The sequence below is a fragment of the Leptonychotes weddellii genome, chromosome 2 (assembly GCF_054177405.1).
Source record: "Leptonychotes weddellii isolate Sample4059 chromosome 2, ASM5417740v2, whole genome shotgun sequence".
NCBI lineage: Eukaryota > Metazoa > Chordata > Mammalia > Carnivora > Phocidae > Leptonychotes > Leptonychotes weddellii.
In genome coordinates, this window is record NC_138370.1 from 146,310,882 (window position 1) to 146,331,261 (window position 20,380).

At 37.6% G+C, this 20,380-nt stretch overlaps 1 protein-coding gene across 12 annotated transcripts in view; it reads right to left on the reverse strand.

Moving 5' to 3' along the window:
• Nucleotides 1-20,380, reverse strand: part of GRXCR1 (glutaredoxin and cysteine rich domain containing 1) — a 291,367-nt gene that overhangs the window by 209,736 nt on the left and 61,251 nt on the right. The window contains exon 3 of one of the 12 annotated variants that reach the window (XR_014143049.1): nt 691-739. The exons of the other annotated variants lie outside the window; for them this stretch is intronic. The gene's annotated coding sequence lies outside the window, so the exon portion shown is untranslated. The remainder of the gene's footprint in view (nt 1-690; nt 740-20,380) is intronic. 12 annotated transcript variants of the gene reach the window in all.

The window sequence follows — 20,380 nt, forward strand, 5'->3', positions numbered from 1 at the left end:
GAGAAACGATTCCATTTACAATAGCACCAAAAACCATAAGATACCTCGGAATAAACCTAACCAAAGAGGTAACGGATCCAAACTCTGGGAACTACAGAACACTCATGAAAGAAATCGAAAAAGACACAAAAAGATGGAAAAACATTCCATGCTCATGGACCGGAAGAATAAACATTGTTAAAATGTCTATGCTACCCAGAGCAATCTATACCTTCAATGCCATCCCGATCAAAATTCCAATGACACTTTTCAAAGTGCTGGAACAAACAATCCTAAAATTTGTATGGAATCAGAAAAGACCCCGAATCGCCAAGGAAATGTTGAAAAAGAAAAACAAAGCTGGGGGCATCATGTTGCCCGATTTCAAGCTACATTACAAAGCAGTGATCACCAAGACGGCATGGTACTGGCGCAAAAACAGACATAGACCAATGGAACAGAACAGAGAGCCCAGATATGGACCCTCAACTCTATGGTCAAATAATCTTCGACAGCACAGGAAAAAATATGCAATGGAAAAAAGAGACTCTCTTCAATAAATGGTGCTGGGAAAATTGGACAGCTATATACAGAAGAATGAAACTCAACCATTCTCTAACACCATACACAAAGATAAACTCAAAATGGATGAAAGACCTCAATGTGAGACAGGAATCCATCAAAATCCTAGAGGAGAACATAGGCACTAACCTCTTCGACATCGGCCACAGCAACTTCTTTCAAGATACATCTCCAAAGGCTAGTGAAACAAAAGCAGAAATGAACTTTTGGGACTTCATCAAGACAAAAAGCTTCTGCACAGCAAAGGAAACAGTCAACAAAACAAAGAGGCAACCCACAGAATGGGAGAAGATATTTGCAAATTACATTATAGACAAAGGGCTGATTTCCAAGATCTATCAAGAACCTCTCAAACTCAACACCCAAAAAACAAATAATCAAGTTTAAAAATGGGCAGAAGACATGAACAGACACTTCTCCGAAGAAGACATACAAATAAATGGCTAACAGACACATGAAAAAATGTTCATCATCATTAGCCATCAGGGAAATCCAAATCAAAACCACATTGAGATACCACCTTACACCAGTTAGAATGGCAAAAATTCACAAGGCAAGAAACAACAAATGTTTGAGGAGGTTGTACAGAAAGGGGAACCCTCTTACACTGTTGGTGGGAATGCAAGTTGGTACAGCCACTTTGGAAAACAGTGTGGAGGTTCCTCAAAAAATTAAAAGTAGAGCTACCCTATGATCTAGCAATTGCACTACTGGGTATTTACATGGCATCAACTTTTAATGAAAGTCCATTAATAATACTCCTCAGTCCTAGAGACCTTTGCACTTGCTCAGCAGTCACTCAGTTAGTAGGATCATGAGCTTATTTTAGAACCCATGTATCTAACACCTTTTGTAAACCTAAAGCCAACCTGAGAGGCTTAAACCTGAATCATCTGAGCTGTTAGATGAGCTATCATTTGAACTCCTCACCCTAATACTAAAATAAATTTTTCAGGATCAAATCAAATCATATTCAAATTTATACAATAATATCTATGTTGCAATCTAAGTACCTCTAACTAGAAATTTTTCAATGTAATTTATAATTATGTTTGCCACAATCCTATAGCCTCTGTTTTACAATTTCAATTATAAAAGATCTAACTGGCACAAAGATTTGAAATACAATTTCAATTTACTCTCACCAGGAGGCATTGGTGCATTGATACCACCATGGTTTGAATAACTGAGCCAATGCTTCGTATAAGATTAAGACAATCACTCTTACTAAGTCCTAACACAGATTTTCAAATCATGAATTCTCCATCCCTATGTACCCATCATAAATTATTACCTCTTAGCTCCAAATTCGTCCTTTTTGCTTGCTCTGTGAGAATAGATCTGGGCCCCTTAAATATTTTCCACTGTCAGCTACACGGTGTCAAACTTTGTCAGTAGCGGCTGCTGGAGAGACGCTGTAGGCGGAAAGGGCTTTGCCTCCCGGTTCTGAGGCGCTCGCTTGGCCGGCGCCTGCAGCGTGTATAGCTTCTCCAGAGCCAGCCTCCGGAAGTACGAAAATGGCAGCAATACAGACGCCATCATCACCTTCAGGCAGATTCGTAGCACTGCTTCACGGGAGACACCTCCTCAACAACTTTTCCCAGAGCCCTGGAGGGCAGAACTCTAGCCAGTTCCTGAGGGCAGATTTCCAGTAAATTCCCCCACAGTACCATCACAATTAGGTCACTGGGACTCTGACATCCAGTTAGGGCTGTGCCTTTTCCCATAGGGCTCAGATCTCAGCTGTAGAGGAGGAGGGCAGAGGGGGGTCTATTCCTCGGACTCTCTATCTCAGCCCTGGGTAGTAACTGCCTTTATATCTGTTATATTGTATTCATTCATGTTCTCTTCTTACTAGCAAAACCCTCATTGCTCCAATGTCCTGTTGTAGTTAATAATTCTTTAGATAAAACTTTCTCTGTTCAAGGTGCTGTAAGACATCTCTCTCTTGATTTGACCCAGACTACTAAACGTTTTTTTTTTACATCTACCTTTATTAAATAATTAAACTAATAAACTAAACAACAGTAACTCACTATAAACTTTGAAGGTGATAACATCACAACTTTTAAAGAAATAAAAGATTCACATTATACCTTTTGCAATAAATCTTAACTTGGCTAGTTCACCATGTTTCCCAAGATGGAGCTAGACACCCTCCCTGATGGGTTTTCCTTAACCTTTACATAGCCTTTATGTGAAAGGGGAAAGAAGAAATACAACTGAAAAACCCTGGAAAGAGAGTTGAGAATGAATCCCGTTGCTAGAAGCCTGTGTATCTCATTTGTTTAAATTCTCACAATGACTCAAAGAAGTATTATTATTTCGATTTTCTCTATGGGGGAATTGAGACCTAGAGAGGTTAAATCACTCACCAAAGATCATGCACCTAGTAAACAGTGGATATGGGATCCAAAGCCAGGTATGCCTTATTCCAAACTCCCTACATTTCACCTCAGAGAGCTTCCCAAGATGGATTTTTGCTTTTGTGGAATTGGCTCCCTTTTCTCTGTTGCAGACACAGGAGGCTGCTCATCTGGACTGAACTGTTCATTTGTGTTTTCATCCTCTTTGCCCTTAGAACAGCTGTTGCTTCTCTCTGTATGTCTCAGAAGAAAAAGAAAGCAAGAAACAACTACCTGGTATTCAACCACCATTGGGACCAACCAAAAAAAAAAATGTTTTCATGTGTATTTCCCCTCAAAAAGAAAGATTTTCTGCCATATGAGAAAAGGAGCAAAATTGTACCCTGCCTTTTCTTTTTCCAATCAAAATAGGTTATTTAGACTGCAATCATATAATTAAACTTAAGCCCTAGAAGTACTGGTTTATATTATACTAAAATAGAATATTTTTCAAGTGCTGAGAGAAAAAAAAAAAACCTGACAACCCTAAAAATTCTATACCTGGCAAAAAAAAAATCCTTCAAATATGAAGGCAAATTAAGACATTCTCAGATGACGCAAAACTAAGGAACTGGAGCTCTAAGGGTAGCAAATCTACCCTTAGAGAATGCCTACAGGGAATTCTCCAAACAGAAAGTAAATGACTTCAGAAAGGAAGAAATAACAATGCAATCGGTTAAAAAGTGGGGCGGGGGATATAACAGATTATACTTCTCCTGAGTTTTTTAATCATGTTTGATGACTGAGGCAAAAACTATAATACCAATTGATGGGGTGCTCGATGTGTGTAGAGAAAACAAATTTTTCAAGTGGGGAGGGCAAAGGAATCTAAATGGAAGTAAGATTTCTACACCTCACTTAAAGTGGCAAAATGTTCCCAGCAGATTGTTATCACAGTTACATATGTTCATTATAAAACTAAAGCAACCCCTAAGAAAACAATACATCTAGAAAAGGTTCAAGCGAGATGAGGACCCTTCTATCACAAGTTAATGTCCACTAGAGAGAATCTACTTCAGAAAAAGCATTTGACAGCCAGATGGACAGGATGACTCAGTCCACCGACCCTCTGTCTTCAGCTTCTCTTGTGCTTGAATAAAGTAGCCAAGAACTAGACTAGCCATGGTGGAAGAGACGGACCTGTGCATGGTCCATGGGTCCATGGACCATCAGCTGAGCTCGCTCTTGCCAAAATGATCTCGCTATTGCCACGCTGAATGTCTAACTTGCCAGCAGTAGAGAACAACAGTGAGTCCTCGGATGGTACTATCCTTCAGTAAGACCAACAAGAGAATGATACCCTGGAAAGAGTAATATTCCATCCTGTCTGTGCTTGACCCACTCACTATTCCAGGTCTGGCTTTGCCTTTTCTGGTCACACTTCCCAGCCAGCACCACTACCAGGGGCTTAAAGAATGTCTATTTAGTGTCCTGCATAAGGTATAACATTACCATGAAGTTACATACCCCCTGTACAGCAAAGGAGGAGCAACAGTGGTCTTGTGACAACAGCATCCATTGTTCCAACCATTTATTGTACCAACCACGCTGCCAACCCAATAAAAGGCGGAAATGGACTCTTAAGTGTGCTGCTGAAGTAGCAGCTTGAAGAGAACACCTTGAAAGGATAGGACCCTCTCTTTTACAGTTCAGCATACACCTTAATTCGACAGCCATTCGACAGTACTATGCCTGTAAAAGTAGAACGAATGGTCTGGCCAAGAAGAGATGGAGTTAGAAGCAGTCCCACTCATTATCAACCCCCTGGAACCCACCTGGGGAAACATGCATACTGTCCCCACAATTTTAGGCTTTGTATAATCCTTCCACCACGGACACAGCAAGAAGCCCACTCATCTTAGAGTTAACACTGCTTCCTGTTCACTTTGGGATCCTTACAGCAGAGATAAGCAAGCAAAGAAAAGAATTACTATACTGACAGTGATAATCGACCATGATAATCAGGAGGACCCATAACTTCTGTGATAGATTAAGGCAAGGAGGAATATGCGGAGCACTCGGGTAAGCCATGTGACTTTCATTCCCAGTTATAATTGTATACGGGAAAGCACAGCAACCATGACCTGGTAAAGGCAGAGTCACCAGAAGGCTCACACCCTTCAGAATAAGGATGAGGCCTCGGCATCCCACCAGGCAAACTGCACAGATTGGCAGAAGTCCTAATCACTGGAGAGAGGAATTTAGAATTGGTAGTAGAGGCAGGAGGTGATTCCAATTAGTTATAACCTCAGAACAAACTGCAGCAGCAGCAGCTAGAGCTCCTCCCAGGAATACCCTTATAAGGTTTTCCAATCAGAATTCTGGAAAGGCTGCACCATGACATATGGGTATGTGAGCTCAAAGGATGAACTGTAAAGAATGCTATTGGTAAACCACCATCATTATGTAAACAGGGGGGTCAACTTTTCCCCCCAGCAACTATATTAGTTGATAACACAGCTACTCCTGTCTCTGGAGACTTGTCCTCACACAAACAGCACAGCCTTGCCTAAAGTTACCCCCCACCCCTCCCAAGGGAAGACCACTGCCAGTGACTGAGTCCCATGGGGTAGGAGAGACTTTCTTGTACTATTTGTTCTGCACAGCTTTCTGTGGGATCAAACAAGCTAGTCTCCACCTGAGCCCACTTTCTGGATCAGCATCTGTCTTTTTTTTTAGCCTATTTTCCTCAATTCTCTTCACCTGTTTTTTTATAAACCACTTGAACAAGAATTCCTATCCCATGTCCTGCTCCTAAAAACTCAAGCTAAGACACTTGTGAGTCTTAAAACCTTGCTCTGCTACATATGCTTTGGGAAACTTGATAGATTTCCATAAAATCTGACACTTGAAAGCAAAATGTTAAATTTAAATCTGTAGGTAACACAAACTCTGTTATAATTGGATACATTTCATATTACTTAAGTTAGGAAACCGAAATTTATGGTAAATGTAATAAAACACCAATAATTCAAGAAAGTAAGTAAGCTTCCTATTTCTGCTTTGATGATGTCCTTCCAAAATCTTCATTACTCTAACGGCAGGAAACATGCAATCACACAAAGAGCTTAACTTTAAAATTAATTGGTTTGTATGCCAAGAAAATTGCAACAGCAGTCGCCTACAACTGAAAGAAATGACTTTTGAAATCATTTTGACATAAAATTTATTCTGCTTATTTTTAATCATTATTCAGGTGATTTTCTCAAAAGTCCAATTAAAAAAAAACATTTTGCAAAACAAAGTCACAAATCAACATTTTACTGTAGAGGGAAATATTTCTAGAAATGATATATAATACAACGGATTCAAAAAACATTAAATTGAGGAAAAAACAAAAACATCACAGAGAATTTAAAATCTTAATTGCTAAACATAATAGTAGGAAACCTGGTGGGTTCAGCTCTTCTCTAGACAAAACACAGAGCAAGTGTATTATTTTTTCACTCTGGTTCTCCTAGACTTTAAGACTAGGAATTTATAATCTAGGTGACCAAAATAAAATTATGGGAAAAAAATGCTCCTATCACTATTACAGAAATGTTATTAAAATTCATTATTCATCTTTCATAAATCTAGTATTTATCAAATTTCATTTTCCATTAGAGGGAGCCTCCAATATTTTGATAAACTATGGTGATTAGCATTTAAATTAGCATGAAATCTTACCACAGAGTTTTGGTACAGAATATGATGGTACCCTACATATTGAAATAATGATTTCTTTTCAAGTTCTTTAGCCTATTTTCCAAGGCCCTTCTAAGCTTTGGCCCTAATCAACCTTTATAAGCTTATCTCTGACAATCCCTACATGGGCCCCATAGATTAACAAAACTGGGCAATTCGCTCTTCTCCAATAAATCCCTTATTTCTCTGCATTTATTTCTTTACTGCAACAGAATAATTTCATCATTAGGCTCTGGAAGAAACTGCTTGAGTTCAAGTTCCTCAGCATTATTTTGAAGCAAACCCCAGAGATCAGTATCAATTGATCCATAAATACTTCATTGTATATCTTTAAGTCTAAGAGCCATTTTTTTTTTCAAAAACAGCCATGATGTCATTTATCATCACATCTAAAATATTAACAATAATTCCTTAATATCATCAAAGAAGCAGTGTTCAAATGTCCCTGATTCTCTTACACATTTTGAAGTGTTTAGTTTGAATCAGGATTCAAATAAGAATCACACATTACACTTGACCGTGTGTTTCTTATATCTCTCAAGAATTTTCCATGGATTGGAAGAATAAATACTGTTAAAATGTCTACACTACCCAAAGTAATCTACACATTTAATGCAATCCCTACCAAAATACCAATAGCATTTTTCACAGAACTAGAACAAACAACCCTAAAATTTATATGGAACCAAAAAAGACCCAAAATAGCCAAAGCAATCTTGAAAAAGAAAAACAAAGCTAGATATAATGCAGTTCCTGACTTCAAGGTATATTATAAAGTTCTAGTAATCAAAACGGTATGGTACTGGCATAAAAATAGACACATAGATCAATAGAACAGAATAGAAAACCCAGGAAAAAACCCATAATTATATAGTTAATTAATCTTCAACAAAGGAGGAAAGAACATACAATGGGAAAAAGACAGTCTCTTCAACAAATGGTGTTAGAAAACTGGACAGCAACATGCAAAGGAATAAAATTTACAGCATACACAAAAATAAACTCATAATGGATTAAAGACCTAAATGTGAGACCTGAAACCATGAAAATCTTAGAAAAGAGCAAAGGCAATACTTTCTCTGACATGGGCCATAGCAACATTTTTCTAGATATGTCTCCTGAGGCAAGGGAAATAAAAGCAAAAATAAACTAGGAAATAAAAAATAAATTGGAACTACATCAAAATAAAAAACTTCTGCACAGCAAAGTAAATGATCAACAAAACTAAAAGCAACCTACAGAATGGGAGAAGATATCTGCAAGTGACATATCTGATAAAGGGTTAGTATCCAAAATATATAAAGAACTTATAAATCTCAACACCCAAAAAATAATCCAATTAAAAAATGGGCAGAAGACATGAACAGATATTTCTCCAAAGAAGACATACAGATGGCCAACAGACACATGAAAAGATGCTGAACAACAGTCATCATCAGGGAAATGCAAATCAAAGCTACAATGAGATACTACCTCACACCAGTCAAAATGGCTAAAATCAAAAACATAAGAAACAGGAGCACCTGGGTGGGTTAGTCAGTTAAGCAGCTGACTCTTAATTTTGGTGCAGGTCATGATCTCAGGGTCCTGGGATGGAGCCCTACATGAGGCTCCACACTCAGTTGGAAGTCTGCTTGAGGATTTTCTCTCTTCCTCTCTCTCTGCCCCTCCCCATGCTCATGCACACACTCTCTCTCTCAAATAAATAAATCTTTAAAAAAAAAAAAAAGCCACAAACTACAACAAATGTTGGGAAGAATGTGGAGAAAAAGGAACCCTTGTGCATTATTGGTGGGAACGCAAACTGGTGCAGCCAGTGTGGAAAACAGTATGGAGGTTCCTCAGAATGTTAAAAATAGAACTACCCTACAATCTAGTAATTGCACTACTGGGTATTTACCCAAAAAATATAAAAACACTAATTCAAAGAGATACATGTACCCCTATGTTTATTGCAGTATTATTTACAGTGTCAAAATTATGGAAGCAGGTAATGTCCATCAGTGGATGAATGGATAAAGAAGATGTGGTATATATATACAAAGCAGTATTACTCAGCCATAAAAAAAGAGTGAAATCTTGCCATTTGCAGCATGGATGGAGCTAGAGGGCATTATGCTAAGTGAAACAAGTCAGTAAGAGAAAGACAAATACCACATGATTTCACTTACATGTGGAATTTAAGAAACAAAACAAATGAGCAAAGGAAAAAGACAGAAGGAGAGACAGAAACCAAGAAACAGATTCTTAATTATAGAGAACAAACTAATGATTATGAGAGGGGAGGTGGGTAGGAGGATGGGTGAAATAGGTGATGGGGATTAAATAGTATACTTATCATGAGAAGCACTGAGTAATGTATAGAATTCTTGAATCACTATATTGTACCCCTAAAACTAATATAACACTGAATGTTAACTATACTGCAATTAAAATGAAAAACTTAATTTAAAAAAAAGTATAATCTGAGTAAAAGTTGAACATTTAAACTATGGGCAGAATAGAGGGGTGCCTGAGTGGCTCAGTTGTTAAGCGTCTGCTTTCAGCTTAGGTCATGATCCCAGGGTCCTGGGACCGAGCCCGGCATCGGGCTCCCTGCTCCGCGGGAAGCCTGCTTCTCCCTCTCTCACTGTCTCTCTCTGTCAAATAAATAAATAAAACCTTTAAAAAAAAAAAAAAAAACTATGCGCAGGATAGAAATGCAGCTGGTCCGTAGGTGTGATTGGACACAGGGGCTAGAATGCCATAAAATTTCTCACTCCATCTCTTGCCTCTTCTTACTGTTCAATGTGTGTTTCTTTGTCTCCTATTTCTCTTGGGACTGCTTCTTCTGTTCCCCAATCCATAGACTGCCTTATTTGATAGGGTGCCAAGAGTTATAAAGGTTTACCTATCACAGCTTCTTCCCCCCTGGAGAGATTATGCCATCATTTTGTCCCAAATCACCAAGTTATAGGGATAGAACTCACTGGCCAACTTGGCCAAGGGTTTAAGTCAATTTGTAACACGGCTCCTTCAGAGGTACCATGTATAATGGCAGAAGGAACATTGTGACAGTTAAAAGATACAACTAGTCCCATAGATACCCACTGCAATATCCTAGCACAAGGACTTAATACCTATGAGACTAAGGGTAAATTGCTTAAGCACTCTGATACTGAAATTCCACATATGTAAAATATGGACATTGTTCCTATTTTCCATCCAAGGTTTCTGTGAGAAACAACAGAATGAAGATTCTAATAACACTTAGTAAACTAAAAAGCAAGATAAATAAAAAAGAAGGATTATGGTGATGATGATGTAACACCCCAACATCAAAAGAGATTTCTCTTCCTCTGTATACTTATTTATGGGTCATATAAATAGTACCACATAGTAAACCATGGGATTCTCTTGCCAAATATTCCTCTCATATGTAAATGTCTTGTCTGTTTCCTCAGCCATATAGTACATGCTATGAGAAGAATTGTAATCTAAGTAGGGATTGCAAACTGGTGACCCACAGATGTAATTTGTCTTAAATGCCCTTGACTGTCACACTTTCTCTAGAACACACATCAAGTGACCCCTATTAACTTACTTGACTCTTGAAACCTGTCTGGCCACTGAAGTCATTTGAATTTGCGACCCCCAAACAAGAAAGAGCATAGACCATAGAGAAGAAAAACTGTTACTTTAAATGCTGGTGGCAATAATTTTTAAAAAATGTTCTCTGGGTAACAAAACAATTGGTAGTCGATTATGGTTAGGGATTTTTTTTTTCTCCTTCATAGTATATATATATCTGGCTATCCACCAAAGTGTTAACAGTGATTGTGGCTGGGAAATCAGATCTTTTTCCTACTGAAATAGTAGGATCTTTCTTCCAAAAACTCTACTATTCTTATAAGAGCAAAAACTGTAAGTTATTGTTTAGGAAGTGAATGAGTAAACTTGGCCCGGCAACTCATGGTCTATCACTTGGCTTACAGCCATCTTTTTATTGATTTCCCTGGTTCTCATTCCACTCTGCCTTAGGCTATTTGAAAAGCTGTAGCTAAAACCCATCCTCTGTTTTGACCATTTTCTGCCCAGTCATTTTATGCTTCAGCAAAATTCTTACTGTCTTCCTTAATGGACCTCTGGGAATGAAAGAACAACTTCAATAAAAGTACAGTGAATTAAATGATGGGACCAAGCCATTAACAAAACTCTAAGCCTGTCCTCGATTCTTAGAATGTATTACATTAGCATAGCTCCTCGAGCTTTTAACATATTCTGATGCATATTATTTAACAAATAGGTGTTTACATTTATCAAATGCTTTTTCTACATCAATTTAAATAGTCACTTTTTTTGTCTATTAATAATGGTGAATTCTCTTGACATATTTTCTTGTGTTGAGACTTCAATACATTCCTGGGATGAAATTGATCTGAACAATAAATTATTGTTTAAGAATCAAATGTTTCATTTCAACTAATACTTAATTTAGAATACTGAAACATGTATCCATAAGTGAAACTGGCTTGTCAGTTTTTTATTGCCTTTATCTGATATTGGAATCAAGATTGCACTAATATCATTAAATAAGCAGATAGTGCTTCTTATCTGGGAAAAAAAAATTGTAAGATCAGTGTTTCCTTGAAAATTTAGTAGAATTTCTGTGTGAAACAGAGCAAGGGCTATAAAGTTTGGGTGGCAGGGAGGTCTTTTTTGACCATTTAATGTCTCTACTCCTTTTGACCTATTCAGTTTTCCTAATTTGGGCATTTTATATTTTTCCAAATAGTTTATGACTAAGATCTTGTAAGTTATCAAGTATATTCTGATTCAGTTATAATATTCTTTATTTAAAATCTGTTATATCTGTAGGCATTTTTCTTTTTCATTGCATGTTTCTGTTTTCATATGTTTTTTCTTTTTCTTGCTTGGTTTTGCCACAGACCTTTAGTTTTTTTGACATTTTTATTATTTGTAATTATTCATTTTAAAAATTTCTTCTTTATTGTTATCAATTCTTCTTCCTTGTTTCTTTTGGTTGGTTTCTTTGTATTTGCTCTGCTACATTTTCAACATTTTCAAACTTTGTGTCTTGGTAAATTTATTTGAAACTATACAATTCTGTAAAGGACTATGTTAGCCATATCTTACAAACAGTGACTTGTGAGGTTTTATTGTTAAGTCCTAGAACTTCATAATTCCCTTCATGGTCCCCTTTTCACTCAGGGATTATTTAAATATAAAACCTGACATTTAGGATTACATAAGCTATGCTTCTTTTCTTTTTTAAAATTTCTAGTGTTAATTGGTTATGGTCAGAGAACATAGCCTACATGATAATGATTCTTTGGAATTTAAGACTGCCTTTATGGTCTAGTAAGTTTTCCAGGTAAGGAATACACACACACACACATACAAACTCATATATATAAAAAATAATTTACATATATATGTGTGTGTATATTATATATATATAATATATATATAATAGTTCAAGCTTATTACATTACTTCTTTTATGTCTTAATGTTTGTCTGATTTATTTATCAACTTCTGAGGAAAGTATGTTAAAATCTCTTGCAACATATATTTTATAAGTCTATTTCTCTCTACCATTATGCCATTGCAGCTTTGTATACTTTGAGGCTATATTGTTAAGTTATTCATGCTGCTTACACCTCCTTGCTCTGTTATTTTACCAGTATATGTCACCATCACCCTTTTCCCCATATAACATTTTTTGCTTTTATGTATCAAATATTAACATGTTAATATTAAGAGTCAGATATTAAGATGGCCACTCTCTTTTGGTTTGTAGTGGCTAATATGAGTTTTTATCCTTTTATTTTCAAATTTCCTGTGTCTTTTTGCCTGAACTGAATCTAAATAGTGCACTGTTGATTTTTTTGTGTTTTATTTTTAAAAATATCATCTAAGTTTCCATCTTTTAATTGGTGAGATGAGCAATTTACATTTATTAAAATTATTAGGACTTTTTCATATTTTCCAATGTTTGTATTTTCCCCATGTATCTTTTTTCTCCTTTCCTACTTTCCTTAATTAGTTCAAGTTTTCTTCTCTGATATATATATATACATATATACACAGCATTGATGCTGAGAATTCTGTCAGTCAGATTTCTATTCTAGTTGATCTGCTCTTTCTCTGTGACCTTTTAGAATTATCTCCTGTATTAATAGAGTTAACTTTTGATACCATGTGTCTGAGCATAGGTTTTTCTGTATCTATTCTGTATGGTAATGTCTGGGCCCTTTTAATCTGAAATCTTACATCTTTCTTGATTCTGAGATATTTATCATAATTATTTTGCCCTCTCTGTTCCTTCTGCCCCTTCTGGGATATCCTGTTATCCAGATCTGGGGACTTGACTTCTATTCTCTATATTCTTTTTCTTCATTACTTACTCTGCTTCTGACAGATTTCCTGAGTCCAGCATTCATGCTCACAAACTCAGTCTTCGGCTCTTATTATCCCACTATTTATGCCATCTAATGAGTTCTTTATATCAACTCTTCATTTCTGATATTCCTACTTAGTTCTTTCTGGTTTTGTTATTGTTAATTTGTGTTACTAACAAACTCCTGTGGTAGGCTGAATGTTGGCTCTCCTAAAGATGCCCATATCCCAGTCCCTGGAACCTGTAATGTTCCCTTACATGGTGTATTAATTTCCTAAGGCTTCCATAACAAAGTAACACAACCTGGGTGGCTTAAAACAACAGAAAAGTATTTTCTCACAGTTCTGGAGGCTAGATATCTAAAATCAAGATGCTGGCAGGGCCATGCTCCCTCTGCAGGCTCTAGGAGAGAATCTGTCCCACACCTTTCTTTTAGTTTCTGGTGTTGCCTGTCATCCTTGAAATTCTCTGGCTTCAAGACACATCATTCTAATATACTTATGTGATCAATTGGCATTCTCCCTGTGTGTCTGTGTCTGTATTAAAATTTCCTTCATCTTACAAGGACACTGGTCACTGGATTAGGGCTGACTCGATTCCAGTATGACTTCATCTCAACTTGATCATATCCGAAAAGATCCTATTTTCAAATAAAGTCACACTCACAGGTACTGGGTTTAGGATCAGAACATACCTTGTTGGAGGACACTATTCAACCCAGAGCACATGGCAAAAGGAACTTTGCAGGTGTGGTTAACTTAAATATCTTGACATGGGGATATTATATTATCTTGGATTATCCAGGTGGGCCCACTGTAATCACAAGATTTCTTATACGAGGGAAGTAGGAAGTTAGAGAAGAGAGAAGATGCTCTGCCACTGGCTTTGAAAATGGAGAGAAGAAGGAACCATATGCTGTGGAATGTAAGTGGCCTCCAGAAATGGGAAAGCAATAGTTTCTCCCTTGGAGCCTCCAGAAGGAACTAGCCCTGCTAACACCATGATTTTTTTTTTTTTTTAAGATTTTATTTATTTGACAGAGACAGAGAGACAGTGAGAGAGGGAACACAAGCAGGGGGAATGGGAGAGGGAGAAGCAGGCTTCCCGCTGAGCAGGGAGTCTGATGTGGGGCTCGATCCCAGGACCCTGGATCATGACCTGAGCCGAAGGCAGATGCTTAACCAACTGAGCCACCCAGGCGCCCCAACACCTTGATTTTTAACCTCATAAGACTCATTTTGATTCTGACCTCTGGTATTTTAAGAGAATAAATACACGTTTTCAGTTACAAAGTTCGCTGTCAATACTTCCTATTTGTGTGGTGTATAACGTTTCATTATCTATCTTTCATGAACTCTCTGGGAACCTAGTTATTTTAGTGTGTGTGTGTATGTGTGTGTGTGTGTGTGTGTGTGTGTGTGAGCAAGCTCATATATTCCTGTGTCTATCAGCTAATATGGCTGCTAACACATGCTGGAAAATAGGAGTCTAGTCCCCAGTCTGTGTCACTCTAGGTGACTTTAAAAAAAAGAGCAGGGGAGTTAACCCACAGGGATAGCCTGGGCACCACAGACTCACTGTGGACTACTCTACAAGGAAATTCCTCTGTTCAGGGACTGGCCTTGAAACTCTTACAATGAAGTGACACCGGGGAGGAAGTCTTATGGTGGCCCCCCAGTCCTGAGGTTTGAAAGGGGAAGGAAGATGGGGGAATAAAACCAGAAAGGCATGGTCATTCCACACCTGCGTGAATCATCTCTTTGGCCCAGCAGCGTCTGATAGGAACTGATAACGGACACTGCCTGAGAGCCACTCCCCAAGGCCTGGGCTATTGTTGCAGATTTTTGGTGGCTGTGGGGCAGGTAATGAAAGCCCAGAGGTCATGTGGGGAAGAGGCAAAGCAGGACTGAAGTGTCCTTCCCCAGTCTATCTTCCTATTGCTGCTTGGTCACTCTTAGCCTAAGTCTTTGGCATCCATATTGGTTTTTCTCCAATTTTTTTTTCTGGCAATTCCTTAAATACAAGCTTTGTTCTTCTATACATTCTTAAAAGTGGACCCTGAAATAAAAAAACCAGTACTCCATGTGAGTTTTCTATCTTGTCAGCTTTCTTTTCTATATCCGGCAAAACTAGACTGAAAAAATAATGCTACCCATCTCTCTGTAAATATGAGGGCAATGGTTAAACTGGAGGTATAAGACAATATTGGAAGAATCGGGGTTTTATATGGATGTGTTTCTTCACTCAGAAATCAACTTGTCCCAGGTAATTTAGGAGGCACAAATGGGTGGACGTCCTCATTTTGGAACCAGTTTCCTTTGAAATAAGTTTTCTGTGTGATAAAGAATGTTGTTTTCATGCGCTCACGCTGTTGGTTCTCTTGCATTATGTCTTTATAAGGAGGTATCTCGTGAACCAATTTCTTCCAGAGTCACAGAGCCAGAATCCTGCCCACTCAGCTCCTACACTTGCACATGTTACTTGAAAATGCCTTTTCCTTCTGATTCTCTTGTTTGTATTCTGTGAGTACCACTATATCCAAATCACTTTTAGGGATTCAAACTACCAATAAGGAGCTGTAAAAATGAAAAATTCCTCATACAAGAATGGTTTGGAAAGGAAAAGCAATTTGAATTGATGTATACCAAGCTTTTCTTCAGACAATTAAGCCTAGGGAATAATTCTTATACTATTAAAGAGGAATTGTTAGAAATCTTTTTTTTCCCTTTAAATTATAGTTTGGTAGAGTATTTATTACTCCATTGCTACAAAATTAAGAAGAATAATTATACATACATTTGCTCACAGGGCAAAATAATGAGACTCCCAAGAATTAAAAGAACAAAGACAAGGAACCAAACAATACATATACATGAATTAGAACTATTGGAACCAATGGATCCAAAATTTAAAAAGAGGCATAATATTCTCAAAGAGATAAAGGAGAAAAACATATTATATATATAAATCATCTAAGATTTCCTTCATGTCCTCCTTTATCTCTACCAAACATAACTTGTACTAGCATTTACTGTACACATGCTGGCCCAGTATTCTTTCTTTTAATACTTTTTTGAGGGATGATTGACATACAAAAAGCTGTACATCTTTGATGTAAACAATTTGATGAGTTTGGAAATAGGTATGGAGCCATTATCACAATCAATTCCATAAATATATCCACCACCACCAAAAGTTTCCTCCCACCTTCTTTATTTTTGTGTGTATAAAACACCTTAACATAAGATCTACCATTCTTAGAAAATTTTTAAGTCCACCACAGTATTGCTATAAAGCTACAATAATTGAAACAGTATGGTACTGACATAAAAACAGACATAAAGACCAATGGAACATTATAGAGAGCCCAGAAATAAACCCTCTCGTATATGGTCAACAGATCTTCAACAAAGGTGCCAAGAATACACAATGAGGAATGAACAGTCTTTTCAAGAAAGAGTGTTGGGAAAACTGGTAATCCACATGCAAAGGAATTTAATTGGACCACTATCTTATACCACACATAAAAATCAACTCCAAATGTGGTAAAGACTTAAACATGAGACCTGAAAATGTAAAACTCCTAGAAGAAAACATAGAGAAAAGGCTTCTTGACATCAGCCCTGGCAATGATTTCTTGGATGTAACACCAAAAGCATAGGCAGCGAAAGCAAAAATAGACAAATGGGATTACATAAAACTGAAAAGCTGTTGCACAGCAAAGGAAATAATCAAGTCACAAGACAACCTATGGAATGGGAAAAAATATTTGCAAACCATATATCTGATAAAGGGTTAATATCCAAAATATGTAAGGCCTCCTACAACTCAGTAACAAAAAACAAATAATTCAATTAAAAAATGGGCAAAGGATCTGAATAGAAATTTCTCCAAAGAAGAATACAAATGGCCGACAAGTATACGAAAAGGTGCACAAAATCATTCTCATCAGGCAAGTATGAATCAAAACTACAATGAGAGGGGTGCCTGGGTGGCTCAGTCGTTAAGCGTCTGCCTTCAGCTCAGGTCATGATCCCAGGGTCCTGGGATCGAGCCCCACGTCGGGCTCCCTGATCAGCGGGAAGCCTGCTTCTCCCTCTCCCACTCCCCCTGCATGTGTTCCCTCTCTCGCTGTGTCTCTCTCTGTCAAATAAATAAATAAAATCTTTAAAAAAAAAAAAAAAACTACAATGAGATATCAGCTCAGTATTCTTAACACATTGTAAAGGAGGGCTATAGTGTTACCACCTGTCCTTATGATAACCAGATCCCATTGTCCCTTGAAAGCCAACCCCAGGGGGAGTCAAGATGGTGGAAGAGTAGGGGACCTCGTTTCATCTGGTCCCTTGAATTTAGCTAGATAACTATCAAATCATTCTGAACACCTATGAATTCAACCCGAGATATTAGAAAGCCAACCCCATTAAAGCAAAAAGTGCCATCCCCAACAAAAGGGCAGCAGAAGGGAAAGCAGTCGGGGACTCTAGAGTCGGCCTGCCTTATTTTCTTTACGCTTTCTCAAGATACACATTATGTCCTTCCATGTGTTGATTAATAAGTAATTTTGAGCATGCACGGAGCACGGCATAAGCATGGAACTGTTCATTCCTTTCCAAACGGAAGGTCGTGATCTGTGTCTCATTAGTGAAGCAGCAGGGAAAGAGCTGGGAGCTGGAAACCTGGTTCCCAAAATTCCAGCCCTGCTGTGGAATTTTAAACAAGTGATTTAACTTCTCTGTAAAATGGGGAGAGTAATTCTTCACCATAAACATATCTCAGGATTGTTTTAAGGATCAATTTAGGTCATATAAATGTGCAAAGAGCCCAAGATCTATCAAGGAATTTTGTGTAGTTCTATAAAGATAATATATAGTACAAAGTGCAAAGTGTAATATTCCAGCTATTAAATCGTGAAGAAATATTAGAGCATCATTTGTTCAAACCCTAATAAAATAATGAATGTAGGCAATACTCAACAAGGGCTACTAACATCACACAACAAAGAGAGACGAACAGACATTATCTATGATGTATTCCTAAAGGAGGGTTAAAAAAGAACCTAAATCACATCAAAGCATTAAGCCAAACCTCTAGATCTAATTTCTAGTTTTCAGGAGATACAGGAGGCAAAAGTACACATTAAAGGACACCACAAGGAAGCAAAGAGCAAAGTCCAGAATTAAGGAAATTCTACAAGATAAATTGCTTCATTTCTTTAACATATTGCTAAGGGGAAAAAAAGAGACAGGGGGAATCTATGGATTAGAAAAGACATAAGAGATATGTGAGAACCAAACGTGTGTGAGAACACCGGAAATTGATTCAAACAAACCAAAATTTTTAAAAACCATTTTGGAGACAATCAGGAAATCTGAACACTGACAGGATATTTGTTGATATTAAGGAATTATTGCCAATTTTTTAAGTGTGACAATGGTCTTGTGGTTATGTTTTAAAGCAATTCATTATCTTTTAGAGATACAAACTGAAATATTCATGGACAAAACGACATAATGTCTGAGAATCTCCTCAAAAAGACCAGAAGGTATAGGGGTTGGGGCGGGGGAGAGTGCAGGTGGAAATGGGAAAATATAAGTGTAGTATATAAAGTACAATAAAAATTGTTATTTAGAAGAATCTTGAATATGCTATGCTCCCTGTGGAGTGACTTAATATTCGCCCATCACAAGCATAATTTATGCTATCACAAGCTCTAAGGAGAGCTCAGGAGTCAGAAATCACAAACCTTAGTAATTTATTATTATTTTTTTAATACTAAACTTTGAGGTCTTTTTTTTTTTTTAAGATTTTATTTATTTATTTGACAGAGAGATAGAGAGAGAGAACAAGTAGGCAGAGAGGCAGGCAAAGGGAGAGGGAGAAGCAGGCTCCCTGCCGAGCAGGGAGCCCGATGCGGGGCTCGATCCCAGGACCCTGGGATCATGACCTGAGCTGAAGGCAGCTGCTTAACCAACTGAGCCACCCAGGCGCCCCAAACTTTGAGGTCTTAAACATGCATCAGTGAGAGGAGTATCTGTTTATTTCCATTGCAGGCTAGACATTTTCAGACCACAGCCTTTTAATTTACACATCCTTCTACTTTTTTCAAAGTATAATGGAAAGGGTGGGCTTTATCATTTTAATCATTAAGGAAATCTTAGGAACTCTTGTGAGAGATCTATGGTCACTAGCCGTAACTCTCAAAAAACAAAATGTTCTTATGATACTTTTAAAAACTGGCTTAAAAAAAGTGGTGTAGTGTGTTCTTCAGGCTCCCAGACCCTTGGCTACACAAGCTACAAATACATTTCAAGTGCCAATTATTTGCACTGTTCAACTTTATAGTCCATAAAATCATTCACCTGATTAAAAATTTTGAAATGCTAGACTTCTAAGAAGATGAAAGCTAATTACCAGCCAATATTTCGTTTTTTAGCAGATTAAATAATCATAATATAAATTACTAGAAACTTCAAAGTATCTAGGTTTTATACACACTTTCTAAAAAAATACAATGATACTAAACAATTTTGGAACAGCTGGTACATTGAAAATAAAAAATGTATCTTTATTTTCATTTATTTAGTTTTTTAAGTAGGCTCCATGCTCAGTGTGGAGCCCAACATGGGCTTGAACTCATGACCCTGAGATCAAAACCTGAGCTGAGATCAAGAGTCAGACACCTGTAACCAACTGAGCCACCCAGGCACCCCTAAAAATGAATCTTTAAAAGCTCAACCTCAAAAGTCCTCAGTAGCACCCAGTCTGCCCAACTCTATACACCACCTTTGCTTCAATTCTTAAAATCCACAGCAGTTTGAATGTAGTTCTATCATCATGTGATGCCCCAGACAAAATGAAGAGAAAATCCCAGTCATTCTGCCTCAACCACATGAATCTATCCTCCTTCCATTAAACGATGAGAATCATATTAGTTTGCTAGGGCTGCAGTAATAAAGTGCCACAAACTTGGTGGCATAAACAACAAAAATGAGTTGTCTTGCAATTCCAGAGGCTAAAAGCCCAACATCAAGGTATCAGCAAGATTGGTACCTTCTGATGGCTATGAAGAAGAATCTGTTCCATGTACCCTACCCCCACCCCCAGCTTCTGAAGGTTTGCTAGCAATCTGTGGCATTCATTGGCTTGTAGAAGCGTCCCCCTGATCTCTGCCTTCATCTTCATGTGGCATTCCTTCTGTGTACCTATCTGTGTCCAAGTCTCCCCTTTCTAGAAGGACACCAGTCAGACTGGATTCCCACTCCAGCACAGTAGAACTCATCTAACTTAACTAATTACATCTGCAATGATCCTATTTCCAAATA